A 10,561-nucleotide genomic window follows, 5' to 3' on the forward strand; every position below is an offset into this window, starting at 1 on the left:
ACACATTGTAGAGCGAGCTCGTTACTGGTATCAGACCCAGCGGCCGTCCATGTCTCCACTTTAAAGACGTCTGCAAACGCATATTAAGTCCTGTGACATTGATCACAAGTCGTGGGAGTCAGTTGCCAGTGATCGCCAGAGCTGGTGGGCAACCATAAAGGCGGGGCTAAAGTGTGGCGAGTCGAAGAGTCTTAGCAGTTGGCAGGAAAAAAAGACAGAAGCGCAAGGGGAGAGCCAACTGTGTAACAGCCGACAACCAATTGTATCTGAAGCATCTGTGGAAGAGTCTGTCACTCTAGAATTGGCCATTATAGCCACTCCAGGTGCTTCACAAACCCCTGACCACTTCCAGCCACTTACCCATTGTTTCTCGAGACAAGGAGCCCAAAGAAGAATTTGCAATAAGGCAGATGAATTAACTGCGCAAATAGATATAAACGGTTATGATATAGTTGGGATTACAGAGATATGACTGCAGGGTGAGCAAGGATGGGAACTGACCACCCAGGGGTTCTCAATATTTAGGAAGGGCAAGAAAAAATGAAAAGGAGGTAGCGTAGCGTTGTTAGTAAAGGAGGAAATCAATGCAATATTGAGGAAGGATATTGGCTAAGAAAATCATGATGTGGAATCTGTATGGGTGGAACTAAGAATCACCAAGGGGCCGAAAACATCTGTGGGCGTTGTCTATAAGTTCACAAGCAGTATTGCACAATGGTGCAGTGGTTAGCAGCGCAGCCTCACAGCTCCAGTGACCTGCGTTCAGTTCTGGGTCCTGTCTGTGCTGAGTTTGCAAGTTCTCCCTGTGACCACGTGTGTTTCTGCTGGGTGCTGCGGTTTCTTCCCACAGCCAAAGACATGCACGGTGATAAGTAAATTGGCCGTTGTAAATTGCTCAAAGTGTAGGTCGGAGAATGGTAGACAATATGGTATTAATGTATGATTAGTGTAAATGGTTGTTAAGCACAGACTCTGTGGGCTGAAGGTCCTGTTTCAGTACTGTATCTCTAAATAAATAAGGGATAGCATTAAGCAGGAAATTAGAGACGCATGCAATAAGGGTACAACTGTAATCGTGGGTGACTTTAGTATACGTATTGTTTGGTCAAACGAAATTCACAATAATACTATGGGGGAGGATTTCCTGCAGTGTGTACGTGACAGGTTTTTAGACCAATACATAGAGGAACCAACTAGAGAACAGAGTATACTAGACTTGGTACTGTGCAATGACAAAGGATTAATTAACAATCTTGTTGTACGGGGTCCCTTGGGGAGGCGAGACAATAACATGATAGAATTCTTCATTCAGATGGAGAGTGAAGTAGTTGAATCAGAAACTAGGCTCTCGAACCTCAAGAAAGGAAACTGTGAAGCAATGTGGCGCGACTTGGCTATGGTGGATTGAGGAACTTTACAAAAATGGTTAATGACGGACAGGGTATGGATAATATTTAAAGAACACGTGCATGAATTACAACAATTATTCATCCCTGTCTGACACAAAAGTAAAACTGGAAAGTTGGCTCAACCGTGGAAAAGGCAGCAAGTCTGAGGATTGGGAGCAATTTAGAATTCAGCAAAGAAGGACAAAGAGGACTGATGAAGCGGGGTGGGGGGAATAGAGTATGAGAGTATAGTTGTGGGGAACATAAACACTGACTGTAAAAGCTTCCATAAATACGTGAAGAGAAAATGATTAGTGAAGGCAAAGAAATGGTAGAAAAATTAAACACATACTTTGGTTCTGTCTTCACAAAGGAGGACACAAATAAGCTCCCAGAAATATTCAGTAACTAAGGGTCTAATGCGAGGGAGGAACTGAAGGAAATCAGTATTAGTACAAAAATAGTGCTCGGGATATTAATGTCCTGACAAATCCCGAGGGCCCGATGACCTATATCCCAGAATACTAAAGGAAGTGGCCCTTGAAATAGTGGATGCATTGGTGGTCATGTTCCAAAATTCTATAGGCTCTGGCGCAGTTCCTACAGATTGGAGCGTGGCAAATGTAACCCCGCTATTTAAAAAGGAAGGGAGTGGAAATACAGGAAATATCAGATCATTTAGCCTTACATCAGTAGTGGGGAAATAAAGGATGTGATAGCAGAACACCTGGAAAGCATAAACGGGATTGGACAAAGTTAGCATGGGTTTATGAAAGGGAAATCATGCTTAACAAATCCACTGGAGTTTTCTGAGAATGTAACTAGTAGAATAGGTAAGGCAGAACCAGTGGATGTGCCTTATTTGGATTTTCAGAAGGCTTTTGATGAGGTCCCACGTAAGAGGTTAGTGTGCAAAATTAAAGCACATGGGATTGGGGGTAATATACTGGCATGGATCGAGAATGGGTTGACAGGCAGGAAACAGAGAATAGGAATAAACAAGACTTTGTTCAGGTGGCAGGCAATGACTAGTGAGATACAGCAAGGAAAAGTGCTTGGGCCCCAGCTATTCACAATATATATTAATGACTTGGGTGACAATGTAATATATATTAATGACTTGGGTGACAATGTAACATTTCCAATTTTGCAGACGACACAAAGCTGTGTATGGGGGTGGGAGGTTTGCGATGTTAGCTGTGAGGAGGCTGCAAAGAGGCACCATTGTGATTTGGACAAGTTGGGTGAGTGGAAAAGTGCTTGGCAGATGCAGTATAACGTGGATAAATGTGAGGTTATCCACTTTGGTTGTAAGAACAGAAAGGCAGACTATTGTCTGAATGGTGATAGATTGGGAAAGGGGGAGGTGCAACGAGACCTGGGTGTCCTTGTACACCAGTCGCTGAAAGCAAACATTCAGGTGCAGCAAGCAGTTAGGATGGCAAATGATATGTTGGCCTTCATTGCAAGAGGATTTGAGTACAGGAGCAAGGATGTCTTACTGCAGTTATACAGAGCCTTGGTGAGACCACATCTCTGGCATTGAGTGCAGTTTTGGCCTCCTCATCTGAGGATGGATGGTCTTGCCATGGAAGGAGCGCAATGAAGATTTACTAGGCTGATTGCTGGGATGGAAGGATTGACATATGAGGAGAGACTGAGTCGGCTAGGCCTATATTCACTAGAGTTTATAAGAATGAGAGGGGATCTCATAGAAACCTATGAGATAACAATTCTACCAGAGCTAGACAGGCTAGATGCAGGAAGGATGTTCCCGATAGCTGGGGAGTCCAGAACCAGGGGTCACAGACTCAAGATATGGGGTAAGCCATTTAGAAGCGAGATGAGGAGACATTTATTCACTCAGAGGATGGAGAACCTGTGGAATTTTCTACTGCAGAAGGCAGTGGAGGCTAAGTCATTAAATATATTCAAGCAGGAGATAGATATATGTCTTAATGCCAAAGGGATCAACGGATATGGGGAGAAAGCTGGAGCAGGGTACCGAATTAGACGATCAGCCATCATGATCTTTTTTGAATGGTGGAGCAGTCCCGAAGGGCCGAATGGCCTACTACTGCTCCTATTTTCTATGTTTCTACGTTTCTAGATCAGCCATGATTTTACTGAATCTCGGAGCAGGCTCGAGAGGCCAAATGGCCTACTGCTGCTTCTAATTTGTATGTTTGTTTGTTCGTATTTATTTCCTCCGCCATGCTCTCTGCCTTCATGTGTAGATCATCACTTTTAGCCCCTAATCTGTTTTCTTTTATAACAATTAAATAATTGTAAAATAATTTTCGGATCCCCTTTTTTTTAACTGCCTTTTTCTATTAAAATCCCTCGTTGCCTCTCTGTTATCATTAGCTTTACTTCCCCTCTGAAATTTCCATATTCAGCTTTGTTCTCACTGTATTATCTGAAGTTTGTCATACTAACGCCACCCACATCTTCCCCCCACCAACGCCCCCCGCCCCTGCCCGCACACCGTTTCCTGCTGAGCTTAGTCTCTATATTTTTCTTCATCTAGGAAGGTATAGCTTTGTTTTGGCGTCATTTACCATTTCACCACTCTGTTTTCTTGAACTGTTGCAGTCTATGTGGTGTAGGTACAGCCACAGTGCTGTCAAGAATCAAATTCCATGTTTTCGACACATTGGCAGTGAAGAGGTTTTTTCTCTCTCCAATTCCACTGGAAATGTGCTCCTTTCTATACCTCCGACTTTTTAGTGGCCTATGGAGTCCGCCCAATTGACTGATGATACCTGTGCTCTTTGTTTCTGAAGTCTTACCAAATCGATCCAATCCCCACATCTCTGGGGCATCTGCTCTGTCTAGGACTGTAATATTATCATTCATCACGAAAGCACTCCTCATAATCTCTTCCCATCCTTATATTTCCTGAACACCACAAAAATAGCAATATTTAGGAGTGTCCTACACTTTATTGAACCAGATATCCATTATCATCATAATATCATATTTACATGTGACTAATTGTACTTGCAGCTCAGTAATCAGGTTTCGTGCATTTACAGAGGATAACACTGTAAACGTAATTTATGATTTTTTTGTCTTTGATTCGTTCATGGTATGCAAGTATCATTAGCAACGTCAGCATTTGTTGTCCATCTCTAATTGCGCTTGAGAAGGTGCTGGTGAGCTGCTTTCTTGAATCGCTGCCGTCCATGTGGTGTAGGTACCCCCACAGTGCTGTCAAGAATCGAGTTGCATGTTTTTGACACAGTGGCAGTGAAGCACAAGTGGCTTTGTTCCAATTCAGGCTGTGGGGCTTGCAGGAATGTGCAAGTCATGCTGCTTCCATTCGCCTTGTTCCCTTGTCCTTCCAGGTGGTAGGCATCATGGATCTGGAAGCTGCTATGGAAGGACGCTTGGCAAGTTGCTGCGGTTCATCTTGTAGATAGCACACTGCTTCCAAAGTACACCGGTGATGGAGAGAGTGAATGTTTTAATTTTTGGATGCAGTGCCAATCAAGTGTGCTGCTTTTTCCTGGATGCTGACGAACTTCTTTAGGCAAATGGCAAGTTTCCATCACTCTCCTGAGTTGTGCCTTGTGCATTGCAGACAGGCTTTGGGGAGTCAGGAGGTGAGTTATGCACCACAGAATTCCCAGCCTCTGACTTATTATTACATCTTAGTCTGATCCCACTTAATATGTTACACTAGTGTTATCTGCATCACCCAATCATTTGCACACGTTATTTAACCTTCCTTCCTAGTCGTGGAAATATAAAGCCACAGAGCCATTGGTATATAGTCATACAGTCATAACAGCACAGAAAGAGTCCATTCAGCCCATTAAACCCATGCCGCTCTCTGTGGAGCAATTCATCAGTCCCAATTGCCCGCTGTATCCCAGTAGCCCTGTATATTTACTGCCCTCAAGTGCCCATTCAATTTTCCCTGGAATTATTCATCGTCTCACCTTCCAGCACTCGGTAGGCAGTGAGTTCCAGGTCATTATAAATCGATACATAGTAAGCTTCGTACTCACATCCCTCTGCATCTCTTGTGCAAGCCCTTAAATCTGTATCACTTAGCGCTCGTATCATCAGATAAAGCAAACATCTTTCCATATAAACCTGTCATAATCATGTAAACAACAATCAAATTTCCCCTAAATCACCTTGCTCCAAGGAGAGCAACCCCAGCTTCGGTAGTGTAACCTTGTAGCTAAAACCTCCCATCCCTGGAAGAATTCTGGTTAATCTTTTCTGGAGACTCTCAAGTACCCTTGCACCCGACCCGAGAGTGGTGTTCAGAACTGGATGAAATATTCTAGTTGTGGCCGAACCAGCACTTTATAGAGGTTCAGCATCACTTCCAAGCTTTTGTAGTCAACACCTTTATTTTTGCAGCCCATGTTAGCAGAACTTCGTAATATGTCCTGTCAACTTTAAAGTTCTATTCAATGAAACCCCAGGTCCGTCTCTCCCTGTGCACTCTCCAGGACTGTGCCATGAAGTCGATATCGCTTCTTCCTGATCCTTTTACAATAATGCATCACGTCACACTTCTCTGTATTTAATTTTATCTTACATTTTTTGTCCATTCTGCTCGTCTGTTTCTTATTTCAGTTGATCGGTGAACCTGAGTTCATCTCCCTATCTAACAGATTTTCCACTTTGAATACTGTTGGGGGAGATAGCTCCTCACGGGATTGTAGCAAGAGCCCAGTCTGTGGCACAACGGGTGGCTCAGCTGCACAGCAGGGGAGCGAAAAGAGTGGGAGAGCGAAAGTGATAGGGGATTCTATCGTAAGGGGTACAGATAGGCGTTTCTGTGGCCGCAAACGTGACTCCAGGATGGTATGTTGCCTCCCTGGTGCTACGGTCAAGGATGGCATGGAGCGGCTGCAGGGCATTCTGTAAGGGTATGGTGAACAGTCAGAGGTCGTGGTACATATTGGTTCCAATGACATAGGTAGAAAGAGGAATGAGGTCCTGTAACAAGAAATTAGGGAGATAGGTAGCAGATGAAAAAGGAGGACCACTAAGGTTGTAATCTCTGGAATGCTCCCGGTGTCACATGCTAGTGAGTATAGGGATAGAAGGATAGAGTAGATGAATGCTTGGCTGAAGACATGGTGCAGGAGGGAGGGCTTCAGATTTCTGGATCACTGTGTCTGTTTCTCGCGAAGGTTGCACCTGTACAAGTCGAACGGGTTGCACCTGATCTGGAACGGGACCATAATCCTTGCTCATGCTGTTGGGGCTGGGGGGTTGGAAGGGGGGGGGGATTTACAATAATGTGTCAGGTGGATGGGGTACAGTGTAGCCGTACAGTAGGGGGTGATGCACAGTCAAACATAGAGAGCATCTGAGTCAGTCTGGAAGGCAGGGCAATTATAGACCTGTGAAAGCACAAGCGAAGAAAGCAATGTTGGATTGCATCTCGGTTAAAGAAAGGAGTCTTACTAGTAAGGCAGATGAAAGGAGGGTGTTGATTAATACATGGGAATACAATGTTATTGTTATGACAGAGACATGGTGAGGGAAGGGCAGGACTGGCAGCTCAATATTCCAGGGTGTGGAATCTTTTGGCTTGACAGGGGAGGGTGCAAAAGAGGAGGTGGCATTGCACTGTTGATCAAGGAGTCAATTACTGCAGTAAGGATGGATGATATCTTGAAAGGTTTCTCAAATGAGGCCATGTGGGTAGAGCTTAAAAACAGAAAGGGGACAATCACTTGGCTGGGAGTCTACTACAGGCCTCCAAACAGTCAGGGAGAGATAAAGGAGCAGGTATTTAGGCAAATCTCAGAGAGGTGTAAAAATATTAGGGTAATAATGGTAGGGGATTTCAACTTCCCCAATATTAACTGGGGTAGTCTTAGTGCAAAAGGCTTAAAGGGGGTAGTATTCGTAATGTGCAAAAAGGAGAGCGTTTTGAGCCAGCATACAAAACGCCCTTCAAGAGAAGGGGCGGCAGTGGACGTAATCCTAGGGAGTGAAGATGGACAAGTAGTTGAAGTGTCAGTGGGGTGGCATTTCGGTGATAGTGACCATAACTCTGCAGGATTTAAGGGAGTTATGAAAAAGGACAAAGGTGGACCAGAAATAAAGGTACTGAATTGGAGGGAGGACGGTTTCAATATGATAAAGCAGGATCTGGCCAGAGTGAACTGAGACCAGCTACTTGTAGGAAAGTCTACATCAGCCCAGTGGGAGTCATTCACAAAGGAAATAGTGAGAGTTCAAGGCCGACATGTTCCTGTAAAGATGCTGGGTAGGACCAACAAGTCCAGGGAACCCTGGATGTCAAGGGATATAGAGGATTGGATCAGTAAAAAAAGGAGGCTTCTGGCAGATTCAGAGTGTTGAAAACAGCGGAGGCCCTCGAGGAGCATAGAACATGTGAGCGGCGGGGGGGCGGGGAGGGGGCGGCGGTACGTAAGAAAGTGATTAGGAAAGTGAAGAGGAGACATTAATGAACACTGGTGGGCAAGATAATGGAAAATCCCAAGGCATTTAAAAGTGTATTAAGGGCAAGAGTATAACCAGTGAAAGAGTATGGCCCATTAGGGACCAACACGACAAACTGTGAGTAGAGCCAGAGGACATAGGTGAGGTTTTAAATGTTTATTTTCATCTGTGTTCACGATGGTGAAGGAAGATGTAGGTGTAGATAACAAGGAGGGGGATTGTGATATACTTGAACAAATTAACATTGAATGATACAAGTGTTAACTGTTTTAGCGGTCTTAAATGTGGATAAATCCCCAGGCCCAGAAAAGAATAATCACAGGCTGTTATATGAGGCAAGGGATCAGATAACTGGGGTTCTGACACCAATTTTTAAATCCTCTCTGGCCACAGCAGAGGTGCCAGAGGACTGGAGGGCAGCGAATGTGGTATAATTATTCATGAATTGCAGCAGGGATAAACCAGTTAATTACACACCGGTGAGTCTAACATCAGTAGTAGGGAATCTAGTGGAAAAAGTTCTGAGGGACAGGATTAATCTCCATCTGGATAGGCAGGGATTTATCAAGGATAGTCAGCATGACTTTGTCAGGGGGAGATCGTGTCTAAGAAACTTTATTGAACTTTTCGAGGAGGTGACTAGATGTGTAGATGGGGGTAAAACAGTTGATGTAGTCTACCTGGAGTTAAGAAAGGCTTTTGATAAGGTCCCACATCGGAGATTGGTTAAGAAGGTTAGAGCCCATGGGATCCAAAACAATTTGGCATATTGGATCCAAAATTGCCTTAGTGGCAGGAGGCAGATTGTGCTGGTCGCGTGTTGTTTTTGCGAGTGGAAGCCTTTGTCTAGTGGTGTACCTCACGGATCAGTACTCTGACCCTTGCCGTTTGTAGTGTACATTAATGATATAGACGTGAATATAGGAGGTATAATCAGTACGTTCGCAGATGATAAGAAAATTGGTGGTGGTGTAAATAGTGAGGAGGAAAGCCTTAGATTAAAGGACGGTATAAATGGACTGGTAAGATGGGCAGAGCACTGGCAAACGTAATTTAATACTGACCTGTGAGGTGATGTATTTTGGGAGGACTAACAAGTCAAGGGAATATACAATGGATGGTAGGACCCTAGGAAATACAAAGTGTCAAGAGGGACTTTGGTGTACTTGTCCACAGATCACTGAAGGCAGCAGCACAGGTATATTTGGTGGTTAGGGAGGCATATGGGATATTTGCCTTTAGTAGCCAAGGTATAGAATATAAGAGCAGGGAGGTTATGATGGAGCTGTATAAAATGCTAATTACGCCACAGCTGAAGTACTGTGTACTCTTCTGGGAACCACACTATAGGAAGTATGTGATTGCACTGGAGAGGGTGCAGTGAAGATTCACCAGGATGTTGCCTGGGCTGGAGCATTTCAGCTATGAAGAGGGACTAGATAGGCTGTGGTTGTTTTCCTTAGAGCAGAGAAGGCTGAGGGGGGAGCTGATTGAGGTAGACAAAATCATGAGGGGCATTGATAAGATAGATGCGAAGAAACTTCTTCCCTTAGCGGGTCGTTCAATTAACAGGAGGCATAGATTTCAGGTAAGGGGCAGGAGGTGTCGAGGGGATTTGAGGGATTTTGTATTCACCGAGAGGTTGGGTGGAGTCTGGAACATGATGCCTGAAGAGGTGGTAGAGGCACGGACCCTCACAACATTTAAGAGGTATTTAGATCAGCACTTGAAACGCCACAGCGTATATATTAGAATAGATATGTGCTTGATGACCGGCACAGACACGATGGGGTGAAGGGCCTCTTTCTGTGTTGTATAACTCTAATACTCTATGATGATGCATACCCCACTGCCTGGTTACTTTAAACCTTTACTAACTGCATTAGTGAACACCACCACTCAGTCATTGGTGCCAGTCATATCAATGTGCAACCAATACCTTTTAAATAGGTGCCCCAGAACTGATCCCAATGTCTCGAGAATCTGAAGCTCTCTCTCATGTACCGTGCCTCAAGCCAGGCATTTATCCTCCCTAACTTCTGTCATTTTATTTCTATCCTCGCTAGCATGTAGCACAGGAAGTAATCCAAAGGTTGCTACCTTTGATCTCCTACTTTTTGACTTCCTCCTGATCTACTAAAAATCTGACTGTAGGACTTCAATACCTGCTCTCTGTATGTCATGAGTATCAAAGTACGCCACAAATTCTGCTTCAGTTCTAACACCCAGAGAAGATTCTTTTGGCTCTATGGCCTAGAAGGCAACTCACTGGGCTGAATTTTATGTAAGAAAACGCATTTCATGGAGCCAAGACAACCTTCCATAAGGTGGCTCATTTAAATAGCCTGGGCAGGTGGATCACCGATCACGTGGAGTGGGCTGACTGTCCGTCTCCGGCAATGGCATCAGCTGCCTGTGTGCAAGCACTGACACCATTTGTAAATCACTGTTAGCCCTACTGGCTAATTTAAACATGTAAAGGTGAAGAAACTACAAATGAATAAACGCATTTCGTTTGCCCTTCTCCCACCTCCAATGACAATTAAACTGGTTATTTGCCCTTTCCCCAAAAAGCACTTACACTTCTCGTCTGACCTCCGCCGCCCACCCCCCCAACCCCCAAATAAAATGCACAAAGGTTGATCTCTAACCCTTCCCCTACACCCATGATGTTAATTTGATCCCATTACCACCCCACCCCCGCACAGATAAATTTACCTCACCTC

The sequence above is a fragment of the Heterodontus francisci genome, chromosome 29 (genome assembly GCF_036365525.1).
Source record: "Heterodontus francisci isolate sHetFra1 chromosome 29, sHetFra1.hap1, whole genome shotgun sequence".
Lineage (NCBI taxonomy): Eukaryota > Metazoa > Chordata > Chondrichthyes > Heterodontiformes > Heterodontidae > Heterodontus > Heterodontus francisci.